This window comes from Mobula birostris, chromosome 2 (genome assembly GCF_030028105.1).
Source record: "Mobula birostris isolate sMobBir1 chromosome 2, sMobBir1.hap1, whole genome shotgun sequence".
Lineage (NCBI taxonomy): Eukaryota > Metazoa > Chordata > Chondrichthyes > Myliobatiformes > Myliobatidae > Mobula > Mobula birostris.
The window spans coordinates 51,225,905-51,238,282 of NC_092371.1; the positions used below are offsets into that span (position 1 = coordinate 51,225,905).

The 12,378-nt window shown below is 40.4% G+C and overlaps 1 long non-coding RNA gene and 3 other non-coding genes across 4 annotated transcripts; all 4 read left to right on the plus strand.

Annotated features, from left to right (window-relative positions):
* Positions 1–3,489: 3,489 nt before the first annotated feature.
* On the plus strand, positions 3,490–7,584 carry LOC140186469 (uncharacterized). The gene is made up of 9 exons (XR_011882874.1): positions 3,490–3,555; positions 4,827–5,020; positions 5,206–5,240; positions 5,486–5,537; positions 5,740–5,784; positions 6,755–6,788; positions 6,970–7,004; positions 7,132–7,210; positions 7,340–7,584. It is a non-coding gene; the product is annotated as an uncharacterized lncRNA (long non-coding RNA).
* On the plus strand, positions 5,054–5,144 carry LOC140194341 (small nucleolar SNORD12/SNORD106). Its single transcript, XR_011885189.1, has one exon. It is a non-coding gene; the product is annotated as a small nucleolar SNORD12/SNORD106 (small nucleolar RNA).
* LOC140194343 (small nucleolar SNORD12/SNORD106) lies at positions 5,583–5,676 on the plus strand. Its single transcript, XR_011885190.1, has one exon. It is a non-coding gene; the product is annotated as a small nucleolar SNORD12/SNORD106 (small nucleolar RNA).
* Positions 6,822–6,909, plus strand: LOC140194344 (small nucleolar SNORD12/SNORD106). Its single transcript, XR_011885191.1, has one exon. It is a non-coding gene; the product is annotated as a small nucleolar SNORD12/SNORD106 (small nucleolar RNA).
* Positions 7,585–12,378: the final 4,794 nt, after the last annotated feature.

Genomic DNA, 12,378 nt, shown 5'->3' on the forward strand with positions numbered 1-12,378 from the left:
AAAATTGTCCATTGCTGCCCATGTTTTCTACTAATTTATCCCTTATTAGAATGTACTACATATGATTGCCCAGTCTTTGTATAGTCTCAGCATGTTAACGGGGCAGAATATATAACAGACTTTTGAAAACTGCAGTTCATATATTTTACAAAGTAAAGTAAATCAAATTTAACTGGGATTTTGAGTATTTCAGTTATCCTAACGAGCAGACCTCAGACAGACAGAATGCACAGCTGCTCCTCCCTCCCCATCAGTCCTTGACATTGCTGCCTCCTGAGCGATGTGCTGAGCCTATTGCTCCACACTGCTCACACATGACTACACAGCCAAACAAACACCCGATCAATCATGTTGTTAAGTTCGCCGATGACATGACAATGGTGAGGCTAATCAACAATGATGAGACAGCCTACACAGAGAAGGTGGAAGAGCTTGAGGCTTGGTGCGAGGCAAATGACCTCTTAATGTCACCAAGATAAAGAGGATAGCTATTGAGTCAGGTGAACAGCAGTTTCAAACTCCTGGGAGTGTACATGACACTCAACCTCTCATGGTCCCAGAACACATCATGCAGTGTCAAAGCTCGCCAACACCTCTACTTGCTGAGGAGGCTGAAGAGAGCTGGAGTTTGCACAGCCATACTTGTGTCATTCTACAGATACGCTTGGAATGGAAACTACTGCAGTGGACAGGAAGGCTATATAATGGCTAGCCTTGTGCCATCCTACCCATTATATCATGGGATTCTACACACCCTCTCTGCTCATGGACTGCTTGTCTCACTCCCATCAGGGAGGAGGCTACGTAGCATCCACACCAGGATCACCAGGCTCAAAAATGGTGACTTTCCCTAAGTAGTAATGCTAATCAACTCCACTCACCAACTCCTCCACTACTTTATTACTTCCCGTTAGTCTCCTTATATACAGCCTACTGTCATTTACTGGATAAGCTATATATATATACTAATTTATGGATTTATATGTATATTTTAAATTGTATTTATCTTTTATGTTTTTTTGTGCTGCATAAGATCTGGAGTAATAAGTATTTTGTTCTGCACTTGTGTACAGGAAATTACATTAAATAATCTTGAATCTTATTAATTAAAAAATACACAAGCCCTCTTTTAAGCAGAAATAAAATCTTCCATTATATTTTGATCTTGACATTCTGGAAAGGTGAATATATTCTGAATTCGTTTCCATATTTCAACCGAGAACTTTGAGAACTCTGATCATTATAATCATTCACTGTTCTTCAATTGCCATACTAAGTTATATTACCTAACCGGCATTTTACCAGGATAGCTATGGGAAATACGTGAGGGGTATACTTTAGTAGCTTCAAGAATTACTTGCAAATTAACTGATCAAATATAATTTTAGGAATTATTTCTGATTTGTAGAAAATGCAAGGAACCATCCTTCGTGGAACAGCATGCTGGCTGTCTGGAAGTGTAACAGGTTTGTGGTTTGATTCTGATACAATTCTGCAGATGTTGGAAATCTTAGACAATGCCTAGAAAATGCTGGAGGAACTCAGGTCAGGCAGCATCTACGGAGGAAGATAAACAGTCGCTAAGTTTGGGGCTGAGTCGCTTCAGTACTAGATGAAGGGTTTCAGCCTGAAATCTCGTCTTTTTTATTAATTGGAGAATTCAAGTTTTGCTATGCCTCTGTTCAGTTTTAAATCAGCTGGGTAAAGAGTGTTGAGTGACATTTTTTCTTCATTTTTGAGCTAGTTTCAATTTAATCAATATTTTAATGTCTTGTGAACCCATTCGTAATATGTAAAGACAGGCTCTGAAAATTCGCATGTGTTAGGGATAAATAGTTGTGAAGAAGCATTGAAGGGGGAGAAAAAAAAAGCAGTCTGCACTGAAACTGGATATGGGCACTTATGCTTGGTGTATGAACAGTTAGGTTTCAGAAGATGCTCCATAATCACTCGCCATTCATTGAGTTGCACGGTAAAGTTAAATACCATGTATCATAGTTCGTATTACTTATGTGTGTGAAAGTAGTTCTTTTTTTATTGTCGCAAACAACAGGAACTCTGCAGATGCTGAAAATTCAAGCAACACACATAAAAGTTGCTGGTGAACGCAGCAGGCCAGGCAGCATCTCTAGGAAGAGGTGCAGTCGACGTTTCAGACCGAGACCCTTCGTCAGGACTAGCAGGCCAGGCAGCATCTCTAGGAAGCAGTGCAGTCGACGGTTCAGGCCGAGACCCTTCGTCAGGACTAGTCCTAGTTCTAGTCCTGATGAAGGGTCTCGGCCTGAAACGTCGACTGCACCTTTTCCTAGAGATGCTGCCTGGCCTGCTGCGTTCACCAGCAACTTTTATGTGTGTTGCTCTTTTTTATTGTGCTAGTTTTATCCAAGTATTTTCAATGTTTAGCCAGTTATGTTATATGGCTAAATGTTGAACAATATCTAATAATATGAGGAAACAAATTGTAGCAGCAGAGATGTGGTTTTTGAGGAGGACACAAAGAATATCATGGACAAAACGAATATCTAACGATGTCATGAACAGAGCAACCACAAAAAGACATAATGTATGTGATAATAAAAAGGCAACATAACTTCATTGGACATGTGATTAGGAAAGAGGAGTTAGAATGCACGGTAATTATGGGAAAGATTGAAGGGAAGAAAGCAAGAGAAAGACAAATGATAATGGAGATAGCAGCCAGAGAACTAGAAATGAATACCAATGAATTGACCCACTTGACCCGAAACAGGAGTGTGTGGGCCATGGTAGTGTAAGCTCAAACTGGTTTCGCACCTGATGATGATTTTCAACACCTCTTGGTGGTTGGAGTGGCGGGGAGAAATATCATAGCTCCAGTGCCAAACTGCTTCCTATTCTATCCTACTTAAAGTGGAAATTGAGAACCTAAAATCTTCGTTGAAGAATATCTCTCCCATACAATGAAGCACCCACATTGCAACAACCTCCACGTTACTCACAGCCCTGCAGTGGGAGCAAGTCATTTTCCATCACGAGAGACTGGCCGAGACCGCAAAAACTAAGGCTGTGCACTGCACAGGTGTGGTGTAGTGTCTGAGTGTAATGCCAGGTTTAGTTGAGCTGTGGTCCACTTTAAAGCACTCGTATTTTGAAGTGAAAGCGTTAGTCCACTAATGAATTCAGTTACGGTCCCTATCATTCCTACATGCATAAACAACACACACAAAATGCTGAGGAGTTTAGCAGATCAGGGAGTAGCTATGGAGAGAAATGAACAGTTAAAATAATCGATGTTTCAGCTAAAACCCTTTATCAGTCCTGACGCCATTGCCGTCCATGGATGCTGCCTAATCTACTAAACTCATTCAGAATATCATGTGCATTCAAAATTTACAACAACCGCAGAATCACTTACGTCTTTGTAGATGCATAAATCCTAATTGGCTGGTCATTCCTAACCTAATTGGCTGGTCAAGAGCACGTGCCAATGGCGTAAAGACAGACGGCACATGCGCATTCACGGCAATATAAAGGGTGGCGCCATCAGCAGCGGTCCTTTTGGAGCTGGGCACTAAGGTGAGTTGTTTCTGCATGATCGTATTGATAATGTCTAAAGAATGTAGAAACAATCTTATAATTAATTTTTTGCCAACAAAGCTTATGTTGCGAATTTTAAAAAAGTGTCGGATCGTGATATAGGCAGTGTTTCCACAACCTTGCAAGATCCCTCCGCTTCACCTGTAGCTGTAGGTGGGTAACTGGGCCCGATGTCCATCCATGGGAGGAAAGGATGTCTGGGCTTCAGAGCAGCTTAGGACGTGCTGGCCGTATCCTGACGTTCCAGCTGCTAATCGGCCTTGCGCTTCTGACTTGAAACCTTAAGCCTGTTCCACCCCGATGCCTCCCGATTTGTAGCTGGTTTCCTCTCCGATTTCCACGTGTTTCTCTGCCCGCGCACGTGGGAGTACCGGGTCGGTGGTGAAAGGATATACCCGAGGTGAAGATTTGCTGTGCGATGTATTAAGCTACACTACGCGGAACTGGGCCTTTCGACTCTATTCTAATCCAATCGGCGTGCGTTTGACCCATACCGGAGCACAAAGAAGTATAGCAGTTTGCAGGTGCCGGAATCCAGAGCAACAATCTTGTTTTTGGGAGTTCAGTTCCTCCAATTGATGGTTTGGTGTCCTTGATAAAGCAGTTTAACCGAAGTCCGGTGTGGACCACGAGGTCGATGTCAGCTTCGTCTCCCACGTGGGAGCTAATCTCGCTTTAGGGATTTGAGGAGTCTTTAATACCGAATGCAGTTTTTTTTTCGACCAGATAATCAATTTGTAGTATGATCATTTCCACTTGCGTGGCTTCTGAAAAGGTGCAGATATTCGGTGGTTTCACCTCGCCATGCACACTGTACCTGCTTATATTTTAAATGTGGTATTCCACCTTAACTTAAAAAAACTGGTTGCCTCTTCAGATTTGGAGTAGTATGACATTGTTAAGCGAAAAATTCAGCCGAAGTCGGTCAATGCTTGTGCATTGATGTTTATGATTTCATTTTAGGATCTAATAAAAAAAAGGTACATTTTGCCCTAAAGCTTGAGGGGAGGGTTGTACACAAGTTAAACGGTCCTATTGTCAGATACTGATAACGAGAAGAAAATTTAAGGAGTTCACAGAAGATGCTTATTAAAGAATTGTCTTGGATTGTAATATTTGGAATCAGAGCAGTGATGTGGAACCAGTATCTTGCTCAAGATTTTTGGCATGTACAGAGTCTCTTCTATTTGATTTTGTGGTGAATAAAGACTATACATGTTTAAATGAATTACTTTTGTCTTCCTACATAGGGTGGATGTGAAATTTAATTTGTATTTTCAGCACTGATGCTAGCAGTTCGGTATGGTGATTTTAAAAAAGTAAATCTACAGATGCTGGAAATACAAGAAGTTAAAATGCTGGAGGAACTCAGGCCAGGCAGCATGTATGGCGAAAAGAACAGTTAACCTTTCTGGTTGAAACCCTTTGGCAGGACCTTTTGCTGGTATGTTGATGATTGATTCTAAACTATTTTCTAGTTCTAGTAAATGATGACTGAAACTTTTTTCCCCGTCTTATCGATAATGCTGATTATTTAAAGATAAGCCAAATATGTCTGATGCTAGCATAGATATTGGCTTGGAGCAACACCTTTTTTGTCGTGGCTTAACCTGATTGAAACTTTTCCAGGTCTGAAGAACTATGAGGAGCAGTTGCAAATACAGGTGTGTTGCCACTCAATGATTTCTTTGTATTACTGATTGTTATCTTCAATAATTGTTAATGGTCTCAGAAAAGTTGATTTGATCTGATTAGTTTTTAAAAAAAACTGACCACCTTGATTGGAGATTAACTGGGGAAGGACGTGGATAGGGGTTTGTCCGTTCTAGAATTTTGTCATGGATCTGTTGGTGAAGGTTGCAATGAAGTTAAAATGAGTATCAGGTTGATTGTGTTTGTTCCTCTGCAGGCTATGTGCTACAATAAGCATTTCCAGAATTTCCAAAGTCAATCCAACTTCGGTATGTTCATACTTGTAATATTATATTCATTTTATTACAATATTCATTTTAGTGAATGATGTTTAAACTTTTTTCCCCATCTTATCGATCATGATGATTATATTGAGAAAACAAAGCCAAACTCTTCTGACACTAATGAAGAATTTAGATTGGAGTGTGGCGTTAAAATTCTTTTTAGATTAATGTAGTTTTCCTGATGCAGGTCACATGAACTGGAAGAAGCAATAGCAGTGTCTTGGACATTAAGGTACGTTGGTAATTTTTAGTGGTAACGTAACCAATGTTGCTGTTCACTGTAATAGAATTAAGTTGTGATTGTAGTGCAGTACTGTGTAAGTCTTGGTATGCTAGTTTTTTAAAAAAATAATGGTTTAGTCTCCAGAGCCCTGATCTCAACATCATTGAGGCTGGGATTACCTGAAGAGACAGAAGCAAGTAGAACTGTGGCAAGTTATCCAATATACCAGCTAATTTTATTATAAAAATACATGACAGTGTGTCCAAGAGTATTGATCAGGTGAAGGATAGTCACACCAATTTATGATTTGATTTGTGTTCCCATTTACTGCTCCTTATAGCAAATTTTTAATATTTAGAATCTTTTAGAAACTTCCTGTTACGCATTTTGCTCTAAAGATTTTACAGGTACCTAAGACTGCACAGTACTGTGACTGATGTTAAAGCTCAAAGGGGTCTTAAAATTTACTATAAGTCAAGTCACTTTTTATTGTCATTTTGACCAAAACTGCTGGTACAGTATACAGTAAGAATAAGACAATGTTCTTCGGGACCATGGTGCTACATGAAACAATACAAAAACAACACAAAAACTACTAGACTACAGACCTACCCAGGACTAGATCTAGAAGTAAACACAAAAGAGGAGGAAAATGCAATTCCTGAATGCTACTTTTCGTTTTAGATTTGTTTCAGCTAGGCAGGCATTGGTCTCAATGTTTTGTCCATTCTGCTATTAGAGATTTCAGCTGACACATTGCCTGCGATGTCTTAAATGTGCTGTTGTTTTGTTACCCACTGTTTGAAGAAGCGCTGTGGTGGTTTTTATAAAAACTTGCCATCTTAAATGAATTTTGCCTAAGCAAGAATAAAATGTCACTCAAAGATTCATTGCTTTACTGTGTAATTATAATCCTAAAATTTAAAATCGTGATTGCACATTGCAGTCAGTAATTCAGTACTTGAATTCTCATTCTCAGGTCTTGTGGTGCCATGAACATCTGCAGAATATGGGTATGTGGATAATTAATAATTAACTAATTATTGATTCTAGTGAATGATGTGTTAACTTTTTTCCCCATCTTATCGATCATGGTGATTGTAAGAAACAGCCAAATTCTTCTGACGCTAGTTAAGGGAATTTGTTTTTTTTTCAAAGCCTGAATGTTGTGATAACTGAACTTTCCTCTTTCAGGTTAGATGATCAATGCAGAAAAGCTGTAAGTTGAGGTGTGTGAAGAATCCTTGGTTATATTAATTCATACCCCATTCTCCCTCTCCCCCCCCCCCAGCACATTCATTGCCTATTCATTAATTGGTTTAATGTATTAATTTTTAACACTTTTTTATCGACTAGGTGGAAGCATCTCAAACAGATTTTACAGATGGAGAAATTCCAGAGCAACATGCACACATTGTTAAGAGTAACGCAGCAGGTAAGACAGCATCTATGGAAATAAAACACTTTTCAGACCTTGTCTGAGTTGCTGATTGATTATAGTTGTGGTTTTAAAACATTTCAATGTAAGCACTGATTTCTGGTAACTGAATTTGTTTAATTCTAGGTCCCAATATTTTGGAGGGACTCCATAGATTTTCAAGTGAATGGTGATACAGTAGCAATGACAACAAAGGCGAATGATAGTAAAGTGGCTTTGAATGATGACTCATTCCTGAAGCTCATCCTGCATACTCTAGTGTATCTCACTGAGTTGGGCTGCTGATCATGAAAATTGCATCATTGTTCATTCTGTATGGGCATAGCATATTGTGTGTACCTATCAGAATAAAGTCATTGTATTTTCAGGAATGTTTGTGACAGCCAACTGTCTTAAGTTTCTTCTGCATTTCTACAATTGCTGCATATTTCATACATTTTATGTTGCATTATTTTATCAAAACCTTGAGTTTCATTTCAGTAAGTGACTATGCTGTGTGATAGCTGTATTACCTAGATTTAGTATGTGTAGAAAGATTACACATTCTGTAGGAATAATTTAGGAAATGAAAATCTCACAAGATGAAGAAAATAGCTGGTATAAATGCATTGATGCATAACAATAGATGACATTTATGCATGTTCAATTTTTTTCATGGAAAGTACAATTCAATTAAATATACTGAAGGTCAAAACGTAGAACTAAATAAAATACCATTCAGTAAGTAGGCCAAGCATTCATTTAAAAAATTATAGTCCAGGGCAAATCAAGGTGGGGCATATTACTTTTACGTTCATAAAGCAGAACTGGGAATGCAAAGTAGCCATGTGATAATTGGGACATGATTGAGGGTAAAATGAGAATTTCTATGACTGCCTTGTATACTGAGAATGGGTGATGACTATGCAATAATTAATAATTCAGTAAGATTCTTTGGGAGAATATATCACACATTGTCATTTGGGAAGGAATTAACAAAAGCTCAAGTATGTATATTTTTAAAGCCAGTAGGTTTCATAAGTCTGGATATTGGTTCAATTATTTATGTTAAAGGTGGTTAGTTGAAAGTTTGGGCTAGAATATTAAGGGATGAACACCAGGAGGCAGTGTAGATTTTAAATTGATGTAGAATTAGGAGGCCAAGAACTTCCATAGTTTTTTCAGTTTCTTGATTGCATGATAGCTATTCATACATGAATATTGAACATGTTCACCATACATTAAAATCACATGTACTGCTATTTAGACTCTTAATCTTAGTATTTGATGTTCTGATGGCTAGTGGAGCTCAACATAGCACATGGCGGGGGGGGGGTCACTCACTGGATTCATGCTCTCAGCAGAGCAAGTCCCATCAATTCCTATCTTTTGAAAATAGGTGTTGGTCTACTTAACATAAAAACTGGTTTCATAATTTAAGAAATTACTCCCATTTTTGTTTTAACGGTCTTGTGACTGCTGTATTTATACATAGAAAATGCATTAGACTGTACATACAAATTTTTGCTGTCAGCTATTATGTTCACTGTCCTCATCTTTCCTAATGGCTTTGAACAAGTGCCAATCTTGTAGATCATGTTTTTACTTTTACAGTTTAAAGGAGACCGGAGTGGTAAACTTTTCCACATGAGAATCGAGTATGAAGGCAGAGATTGTTACAATTCCTACATTTAAAACATTTTTATCAGTTACTTGGATAAGGAAAGAGTGAGAGGGATGGACTAAACAAATTGCCTGAGTAGGCATCTTGGCTGGTGTTGATGAATTTGGCTGAAGAGCCTGGTTTCACACTACAGCTGTTGTTGATTGGCCAAATGAAATTACAGGATTATATGAGAGGGGAATGAGGTAATAGATTGGGAGAAAATAATACTACATTAGTTAATTTGGCCAATGGCCTGTCACTACTGCTAATTCCATGTAGTAGTGTTGGGATGTGAAGAGTTTTTAGGTTAGAATGACAGACTGGATTAAAAGGGCTTGCTTCATTATATATGGGATGCTGATAGCCCTCTTGTACCTTTTTTGGCCTTTTAAAATTGCTCACTTTGCTGTCATCAGGATTACTCTACCCTTTATATTCTGCCTAACCCAAATCCCTCAACTCCAGATTTCACCTCGTTTAATGTCCCCACACATTAATTGTAATTTTCTTTCCAGCTACATTCCCATCCTATCTATTTAACATCCACAAGGCCTGCCTGAACCCAAGTCTATAATCCTACAGCCTATCGTTTTCTACATTTCATACAATGAACCTCCTGTAAAATAAATGTCTACCTTCAACGGACTGAGAGAAGATTAACATTGCTCTGCCATTTCCCTCTTGGCCCCAGTATCCTGCCTTTTTCCTGTACCTCTTCATGCCCTGGTGAACTGTGAATCTATATAAAAAAAAACCCGATGCTTAATTCCAATAAGAACAGGCCTTAAACCATCAAACAATATGATAAGCCTTTGAATTTTAGGAGACGTCTAAAAGTAAGTCCTTGCACCTTATAAAGACAATGTTAACATCCTTGTTTTTATATTTTCCCCCCACTCCCAATTTTTTACTCTTGACTTTTTTTTCTCCAGTCCTGTTGAAGGGTCTCAGCACAAAATGTCAACTGCACTCTTTTCCATTGATGCTACCTGACCTGCTGAGTCCTGTTGTTTTGGTTTCCAACATATGCAGATTTTCTCTTGTGATTGGACTACCTGCACCGCTACCCATCTTCGTACTGTCTACAAACTTGGCAGCAAAGCCATCAATTTTCCGTCCAAAATCATTGACCATAAGAATCATATCCCTGTGGAACACCACTAGTCACTGGCAGCCAACTATAAGATTTATTCTCACTGAGCAGTCTGTACTCAATCCATGCTGGAATCTTTCCTATACTGTAATATCTTGGGCTCTTAATTTGTTAAGCAGCCCCCTGTGGCACCTTGTAAAAGGCCTTCTGAAAGTCTACACAACATTCTCTGATTCTCAACAAAGCCATCAATTACATCCAAATCATTGATGTACAGTACAAAAATAATTGCCCCCAACAAAGACCCCTGTGGAACACTACTAGTCACTGGCTCCACAAAAGCCATCTCATAGACCAGGGGTCCCCAATCTTTTTTGCACTGTGGACCAGTTTATTATTGACAATATTCTTGCAGACTGGGGGGCGGGGGGTAGTGTTGCCAACAGATGAGTAGCAGTCAAATACGTCGTGTTTACCCCGAGAAGACTACAATGACCATGAAGCCTTGCACGGGCACCAGTGCGCATATGTGTATGTGCCGATTTCCCCCCCACAATTCGTTTTTGGCGATTCTGTTCGGTGGGGTGGGGGAGCGTTAATCACGACCGGAATATAGGTGATAAATGGCTAATACACTCAATTTAGTTTCTAAAAGGGTTTATCTAACGAATTTAATATTAAACAGCGCATATTTTCCTCGCATGGATATAGTGATAAGTCAATTATCAGGGGAGCTTGAAGTAAGTGTTGAACGACCTTCCAGTAGAAGTGGTAGAGGCAGGCTTGATACTATCATTTAAAGAAAAATTGGATAGGTATATGGGCAGGAAAGGAATGGAGGATTATGGGCTGAGTGCAGGTCGGTGGGGCTAGGTGAGAGTAGCGTTCAGCATAGACTAGAAGGGCAGAGATGGCCTGTTTCCGTGCTGTAATTGTTAAATGGTTATATAGGTTACTTATAAGTCAATAGCATCATAACATTTTAAGTAACGTTTGGATATTAAACACACAGCACATACTTTCCCCACAACAAGCTGGAGGAACTCAGCAGGTCGGGCAGCATCCGTGGAAACGATCAGTCGATGTTTTGGGCCAGAACCCTTCATCAGGACTGTAGAGGGAAGGGGCAGAGGTCCTATAAAGAAGGTGGGGGGAGGGTGGGAAGGAGAAGGCTGGTAGGTTCCAGGTGAAAAACCAGTAAGGGGAAAGTTAAAGGGGTGGGGGAAGGGAGGCAGGGAGGTGATAGGAAAGGTGAAGAAAGAATAGGGGAAAACAATGGGTAGTAGAAGGAGATGGAACCATGAAGGAGGTGATAGGCAGAGTGAGGAGGGGGCAGCGTGACATAGGGATAGGGGAAGGGAGGGGGAGGGAATTACGGGAAGTTGGAGAATTCTATGTTCATACTAAGGGGCTGGAGACTACCCAGACGGTATATGAGGTGTTGCTCTTCCAACCTGAGTTTAGCCTCATCATGGCAGTAGAGGAGGCCATGTATGGACATATCTAAATGGGAGTGGGAAGCAGAGTTGAAGTGGGTGGCTACTGGGAGATCCTGTCTGTTTTGGCAGACAGAGTGGAGGTGCTCAACGAAGTGGTCCCCCAATCTGCGTCGGGTTTCAGCGATGTAGAGGAGGCCGCACCGGGAGCACCAGATGCAATAGATGACCCCAACAGACTCACAAGTGAAGTGTTGCCTCACTTGGACGGACTGTTTGGGGCCCTGAATGGTGGCAAGAGAGGAGGTGTAGGGACAGGTGTAGCACTTATGCTTACAGGGATAAGCTTTCCTGCCTATCACCTCCCTGCCTCCCTTCCCCCACCCCTTTATCTTTCCCCTTACTGGTTTTTCACCTTGAACCTATCAGCCTTCTCCTTCCCACCCTCCCCCCACCTTCTTTATAGGGCCTCTGCCCCTTCCCTCTACAGTCCTGAGGGTTCCAGCCCGAAATGTCGACTGATCGTTTCCACGGATGCTGCCCGACCTGCTGAGTTCCTCCAGCTTGTTGTGAGTGTTGCTTTGACCCCAGCATCTGCAGATTATTTTGTGTTTACATACTTTCCCCGTATGAATATATAAAATAATTGCAACACACCAATATGGCTGAATCAGTGGGAGCCCTGGGCTTGTTTCCCTGCAGCAAGACAGTCTCATCGAGGGGTGATGGGAGACAGCGATACTCAAAGGGGGTTCCTTATGTCCAGTCTATTCCGCAATTTAGTTTTCGTTGCATTCATTGCAGAGATATGTTGGAAATGGAAGCAACGTTTTCAGTGCTTTTGTGGCTATCTCAGGGTATTTAGGCTTGATTTTCATCCAGAATGCCAGCAGAGATGTTAAGTCAAACATACTTTTCAGCCCGCCGTTATTTGCAAGCTCGAGGAGTTGATTTTCTTCCCGTGCTGAAATGGATGATGCGCGGGTAATGA